The 5,942-nt window shown below is 39.2% G+C and overlaps 1 protein-coding gene across 8 annotated transcripts in view; it reads left to right on the plus strand.

Moving 5' to 3' along the window:
• TENM3 (teneurin transmembrane protein 3) overlaps window positions 1-5,942 on the plus strand; it is a 540,570-nt gene that overhangs the window by 211,962 nt on the left and 322,666 nt on the right. The window contains exon 2 of one of the 8 annotated variants that reach the window (XM_025207584.1): window positions 3,674-3,720. The exons of the other annotated variants lie outside the window; for them this stretch is intronic. The gene's annotated coding sequence lies outside the window, so the exon portion shown is untranslated. The remainder of the gene's footprint in view (window positions 1-3,673; window positions 3,721-5,942) is intronic. 8 annotated transcript variants of the gene reach the window in all.

A 5,942-nucleotide genomic window follows, 5' to 3' on the forward strand; every position in this document is an offset into this window, starting at 1 on the left:
TGCAGTTTTATCAGCAAGAATAATGTTTGTTTTAACAAGTGTATGAATTGTTCATGTTTTCATGAAGATTATTTAAATTGTTAGTTCTGTGGCTGGTCTACATTCAGTATGTCCTTTAAGTGAGATAAACAAAAAAAAATCAGAAAAACAAAATCCAAGGCTAAATAAAACTTGGGTTCATAAGTCATATAGGTTTTGAAGTGCTGACCAAAGCAATGCCTAAATACTTCTAAAAATCTGGGCTTTTATCTATTTGGATAATTGTTCAAATATTTAATCATCTAAATCTCAAGAGCCCAACTTTTTTTTTTTTTTAAACCACTTCTGTTTCACTCAAATGTGGCTTCCTAGTTCTGGTTGGCAACATGACACTACAATATGGATTCTGAAACAAAATAGGAATTACTTTGAAATTGTGCCTCTTAAGAGACTCCAGCGTTAGTAGTAACTTTTGCAAACCTCTTGGAAAAGGCATTAGAATAGCGATCATGGGAATTTTAAACCAGTTGTACATCATCAGACCGTGCCAAATAATTGTATCCAGTTTTGCTAACTTTAAGATCATTTGTTAACTTTGAGTTCATTGAATAAAATTTGCAGAAGGCCAACAAAAATATAAAGGGGCTAGCAAGAAATGATTTTTTTGTAAAATAAAAATAAAATTAAAAAAAGATGAAAGAACAGATATAACTTGGCCAAATGAAAACCAGCTAGGAATAGAACAACTACCTACGAGATTTTACAGTTTTGTGGGATTTATCTTTTAAGATTTACCTTTCATTGGACCAACTGTATATTTTAGAGGAACACAGAGTGGCTTTTGGCCAGTGATAGGGTAGAGTGGTATGCAAAAATCTGCCTGTCCCATCCAACTCTGTCTCATTTTTCTGGACCATCATGGCTACAATATCATTCTAACACTACTGTGAGATTTTAAAAATATGTCATCTAAGTTTATATAACTAATGAAAATAATTACTATAGTTATAATACCATTCATTCATTTATGAAATTACGAAAAGTATAGGATTAATATCAGGACAGGTTTTTGAAACAATAAAGTCCTTGAGGCTCTGCAAAAGTCTTCCACTGAAACTTACAAATCCCATTCATTGAGATATTTAATATTATTGCCGGTTCTGGCAGAGATGGGGGAGTGATCCACTCAGACGTTTACATCTTTGACTTCTAGAAACATTACCCTTTTGAAAATTAGCATACCTGGAAGTGGCAAACAAATTGCTGAGCACTTGTTCTTCCTCTAAGTTAGAGAATTAAAATTAGCATATAGGCTAAATCAGGATATGGGAATTTATTAACTAGCTGTGCACCCTTTCAAGCACTAAGAAAGCAGACTCCCAGTTGCTTTCTGCCACCTACTGGAAAAGCAGCTGATGTCTCTAGTTTACTTGGTACTTCCTTGGGACCTTTTAAGGCTGCTTAAATCTTCAGAATGAAAAATTATGTAAAGGAACTGGAAAAGCAGCTACAAAACCTGTAAGTGCTGTCATGGCAATAATACCACAGCATGCACCTCTGTGTCTCCCTTCTGGCATTTTTCAGGTGTCTGTTGATTGGGAATAGGAACAGAAGTAGAGGTATTGATGCTCTTTAGTCTTATCCATAGAGTAGACTGTTTCTCTTGGCCCTTCTTTCTCCCCTTAAAAAAAATTCTACAAAGCCTCCCTACCTCTCATGATAGCTGTTTCAAAGAGGAGAATCTTCAGATGGAAGTAGGTTTTTGTCGTCTCTTCTTGCCCAATATATCCCCTTACTCCTGTATTGCTCAATCAGACTTACCCAGCTGATGTCCTTCTTCAAGTAGGGGAGATGTTCTGCTTCCTACCCTAAGGAATTCATTCAGAGGACCTGCTCTGAATTTTACACTTCCCTCCTTCTTAGTCCGGTCCTAAAACTTTTTTTCTACTCATGTAGCAGAAGTGTCCTGTATGAGTGCTTCCATATTCTTGCATGAAGGATAAATTACTTAAAGAGGCAATGCCTGATTCTGAAACCACAGTTCTGCCTTTTGCTTCTTCCAAGTTCCGTCTCTCACTTCAGATACCCACAACAGTCTCTCCAGATAAACAGACACACCCTGTATCTCTTAATCACACTGACTCTCAAGATCTCCCATACTGAATCAAAGATAAGTGATGAGGTTATAGATATTGTAGAGGACCTTGCTGTTCCTAGGCAAGTAGCAATGGCTTCTATCAACAACTGGGTCCTCTTCATAGTCCAGGAATGCGTATAGAAGTCTTCTCTTTTTTTTTAAATCTATATCTGTCTTTCATTCCTTCCTACCAGCTCCTTAATTAACAAAGCACTTACCTGCTCCATTACCAGTAGATTTTGCTGTCTAGCCTCTCTCATCCATCCCAAGGCACTGGGGGAAATTCCAAGGTATTACTTAGGCTATGGACACACATGACAGTTGTAGGGCTATGTCTGCCCTGGTAGCACTACAAAAAGTGAGCGTACATACGCTCATGCCATTCATAGCACCACAAAAATGACAAAAATGTTTCTCCTTCAAAGAGGAACTTCTCATGTAGCACTACATGTAACATGTTATATGTAGTGCTGCAGGAAATCTCTCGGACCCTCAGCATCCCAGTGTTCCACTCTCTCCCCACTCCAAGGAGGGAGAGTGGCTAGCTCCCTGATATGACAGTCAATAATGAACTGTCATAGAGCCCTGCAGACAGCTCTCTCCACCTCCCTTGCATGTGGTAGGGGCAGCAGCTACAGGGAGCCCTCTCTCCGTACGGCTGCCCCTGTTAGACAGCCCAGAGATTCTCTAGTTTCTGGAGCAGTGGGGGCTCTACTCTCTGCCCTACCCAGGAGGGGAATGAGCTTACAAACAGCTTGTTGCTGTTCTAGTCACCAGAGTGGCGACTATCACTGCCTGCCCTGTACCCTCCCATGGAAGGGGGCCAGGGCAGGTTGTCAGTGATTGGTAGGCAGCAGCTACCTGGGGGCAGGAAGGGCAGAGAAGCAGCTCCCTTCTGCCCCACAGCTGAAGAGCATACCTTTGAGGTGACTGTAGTGCTCTGGCAAAGGGGCTCTGTGTATACATCACTGTAGCATGCCATTTTGTTAGCAATATAAAGTGCCAAAGCACTTTGCAGTGCTACAATTAAATGCAAGTCCTTATGTTCATAGCCTTAGACATCCTTGGAGCCAGTTAACCTTCTTAAACTCCTGAGATTGTGAGACAAATCCTACTCCCTCTTCTTCGAGAATCCTAAGAACCCTGAGATTGAAGCAGTCTTCCCCACACCTAGTCATACCATGTGGAGGAAAATGTGTCATTATATGCGCTGGCTCAGGCCCCCATCCAAGTCTTTCAGTTGGGTGAGCTAAGTGAGTGCATTTAAGAAATTAGGGTGGACTAACCTCTGGCCTCATTTGAAATGATTAATTCTTCCTGTACTGAGTTTTTAGAAGGTGGTAGAGCTGGGCATATACAGTATACATCCTTTCTCCTGCTTGAACACTACCTGCCTGATGTACAGGTAAAGCTCCTGTCCAATGTAATCTGCCAAAATAATGAAAAAGCAAGAAATTAGTATTTAGAAATGTTTGGTACATCCCCACAATGTGATTCAGTTGACAGAACTTGTACCATTTTCTGCTTTTTGATTTTTCATGTCTTTTTGTTGCACAGATTTAGCTGTGGGTGGAATTTCCAGACCTGTGCTTGTGCCAGACATGGTCAGTATTAAACTCATATGAGTTAAATTACATATGGGTCTGTACTAACAAATATAAGGATGTACCACGTGCTATATTTTGGCTGACCAGTCCAGAACTATCATAGCTCCATAGAAATGTATTTACCAGATGTACATCTTCATAGATCATTATAACAACAATGATTAACATTATTCGTGGACTAAACTATGCAAGTCTAATGCTGCCGATACAAGCAGTGTGTTTAACATATGTATGACCAAGGTATGTATTATTAGCTGAGTAAACTAAGCTTGCTGGCATTTCTTTGTCTCTCTGGATGTAACACAATAACTTTTGAACACTTCATCTGATCGCTTCCAACCATTTCAGAAAATGTTCTAGTCTTCAGTGAGCAGAACCCTATTGATTTTGCTGAAAATCAGGAAATTAGAACAATGTTAACATTTTGAAAAGTAGTTCCTTTGCTCTCCCTGCTGAGAATTGCCTTACAGCTGTGGGGTGGATGCTTAGCTAGCAGTGGGGAACAGGCAAGAAAAATGAAGCGGACTTAATTCTTTCCTCTCACTTAAAACTTCCCATTCCTTGCTCCAGTGGAGGAAGAACAGAGGGTGGGCACCAGCCACATGCCTGTCCCTTTCCACCTCAGGAAAAATAGGTACTTAGGAAAGCGAAAAAGAGAGACACTTTTACACAGTTTCTACATGGGGTGCAGAAGGGGACTTGGGGAGGGCATGCCCCTCAAGTTTAACTGTGCCTACGATTGATGGCAGCCACACTCACTTACCTACATAACAACATGAGTGTAACTATAGATTCATGTAGTGTTTTCATCAAAGCCTACTTTACTCCCATCCAAAACTCTTTTTTCCTCTCCCTGCCTGATTACTTTTTAGCCAAATGGGAGATGCCACTTTCACTATACTCCTGATGGATGTCTGGTTTTTTTTGTGGAGTCTGTTAGCTAGAACAGACATCACCCATTCTATTCTAGCAGGGCATTTATTACTGTCAAAACTCTTCCAGGCTTGGCTTCCAATGATCCTTTCTCAGATATCGGAGGAAACTATGCTGAGTTTCTGTATAGTAAATTTTCTCAGTGTTCTTAAACCTGAAATGCCATTTGCACCTAAAAAGTGGGATAGAGCTTTAAGAATCAGAAGTGTGAGACACAAAGCATATAAACCTCTGTTGTATACTGATTGCTACCAGTTATTTTGTCCAAAATATAACCCTTATAATTTTATGAACTATAACTCGGGAATACACAATGCTTGACCAATAATTAGTTAAACTGTTTATCTGAAATGTGCTCAGTTGGATTTTCACTGTAGATCTTCTGAAATAGTTAAAATAATTCAGTTACTGATTTAAGTTGCTCTTGGATTTTAAATGAAAATTCTTAAATAGTAAAATGCTGAATATTATCAGAATTTTATCTGTCCTATGTGGATGTGTGTTCACATACTAAATGTGTGCAGTTCATTCATTTGTTCATAGAATAAGTTTTCCAGAGAATGTCACAAATCAGCATGCTGTAACGTGCCCAAGTGATAGGTTTTATGTTTCGATAACTGCCTGGGATGAAAGATGTATAAATGTTCTCTTTTGGCTAGACATCTGAAGAGGGTTAAGAAAACAAGTAATTCTATTCAAAGTCGATTATAACTCATGCTTACTAAATTGGTTCAAGATCTGTCTGAGTCAGAGTAGTGACCTACCCAAGCAATTTTATTTTGGAGCAAACCGCATCCCCTTTTGGAGACTTACCATCACAGTGTTTAATGAGAATGACAAACATGAGAGTGTGGAGAACCACATTTTTGTGGTATGACAGAATATTAAGAGAAGTTAAGAAAGCTCTTTTGCTGGCCTTTGTGTGTATAGCAGCTAGTTTGGAATCCAGATGGGACTGTGAACACAGAATGTGTCTTCTAATGTTGATAACTGATTAATTTTCTTCTTTTTAAAAGTATTGAAATACAGCAAAAAGAGCAAATGTTCACTGATAGAACAAGGCTGCAAATAACAAGAGTGAGACACTATTACAGTAGCCAAGATCTAATAAGCACGATATATATTGGCACAAATACAGTGTCTTTTTGCATCAAAAAATAGTGTAGCTGACAATGCTTCTAACCAGATGGTGGAATTTTCAAAAGTAGTCACCGTGTTAAAACTTTTGGTAGTTCTTTTTTCCCCCACCCCAATAGGTAAAGTTATGTCAGTGGTCTATTTCCTGC

Source organism: Alligator sinensis, unplaced genomic scaffold, assembly GCF_000455745.1.
Source record: "Alligator sinensis unplaced genomic scaffold, ASM45574v1 scaffold354_1, whole genome shotgun sequence".
In the NCBI taxonomy this organism is placed as follows: Eukaryota; Metazoa; Chordata; order Crocodylia; family Alligatoridae; genus Alligator; species Alligator sinensis.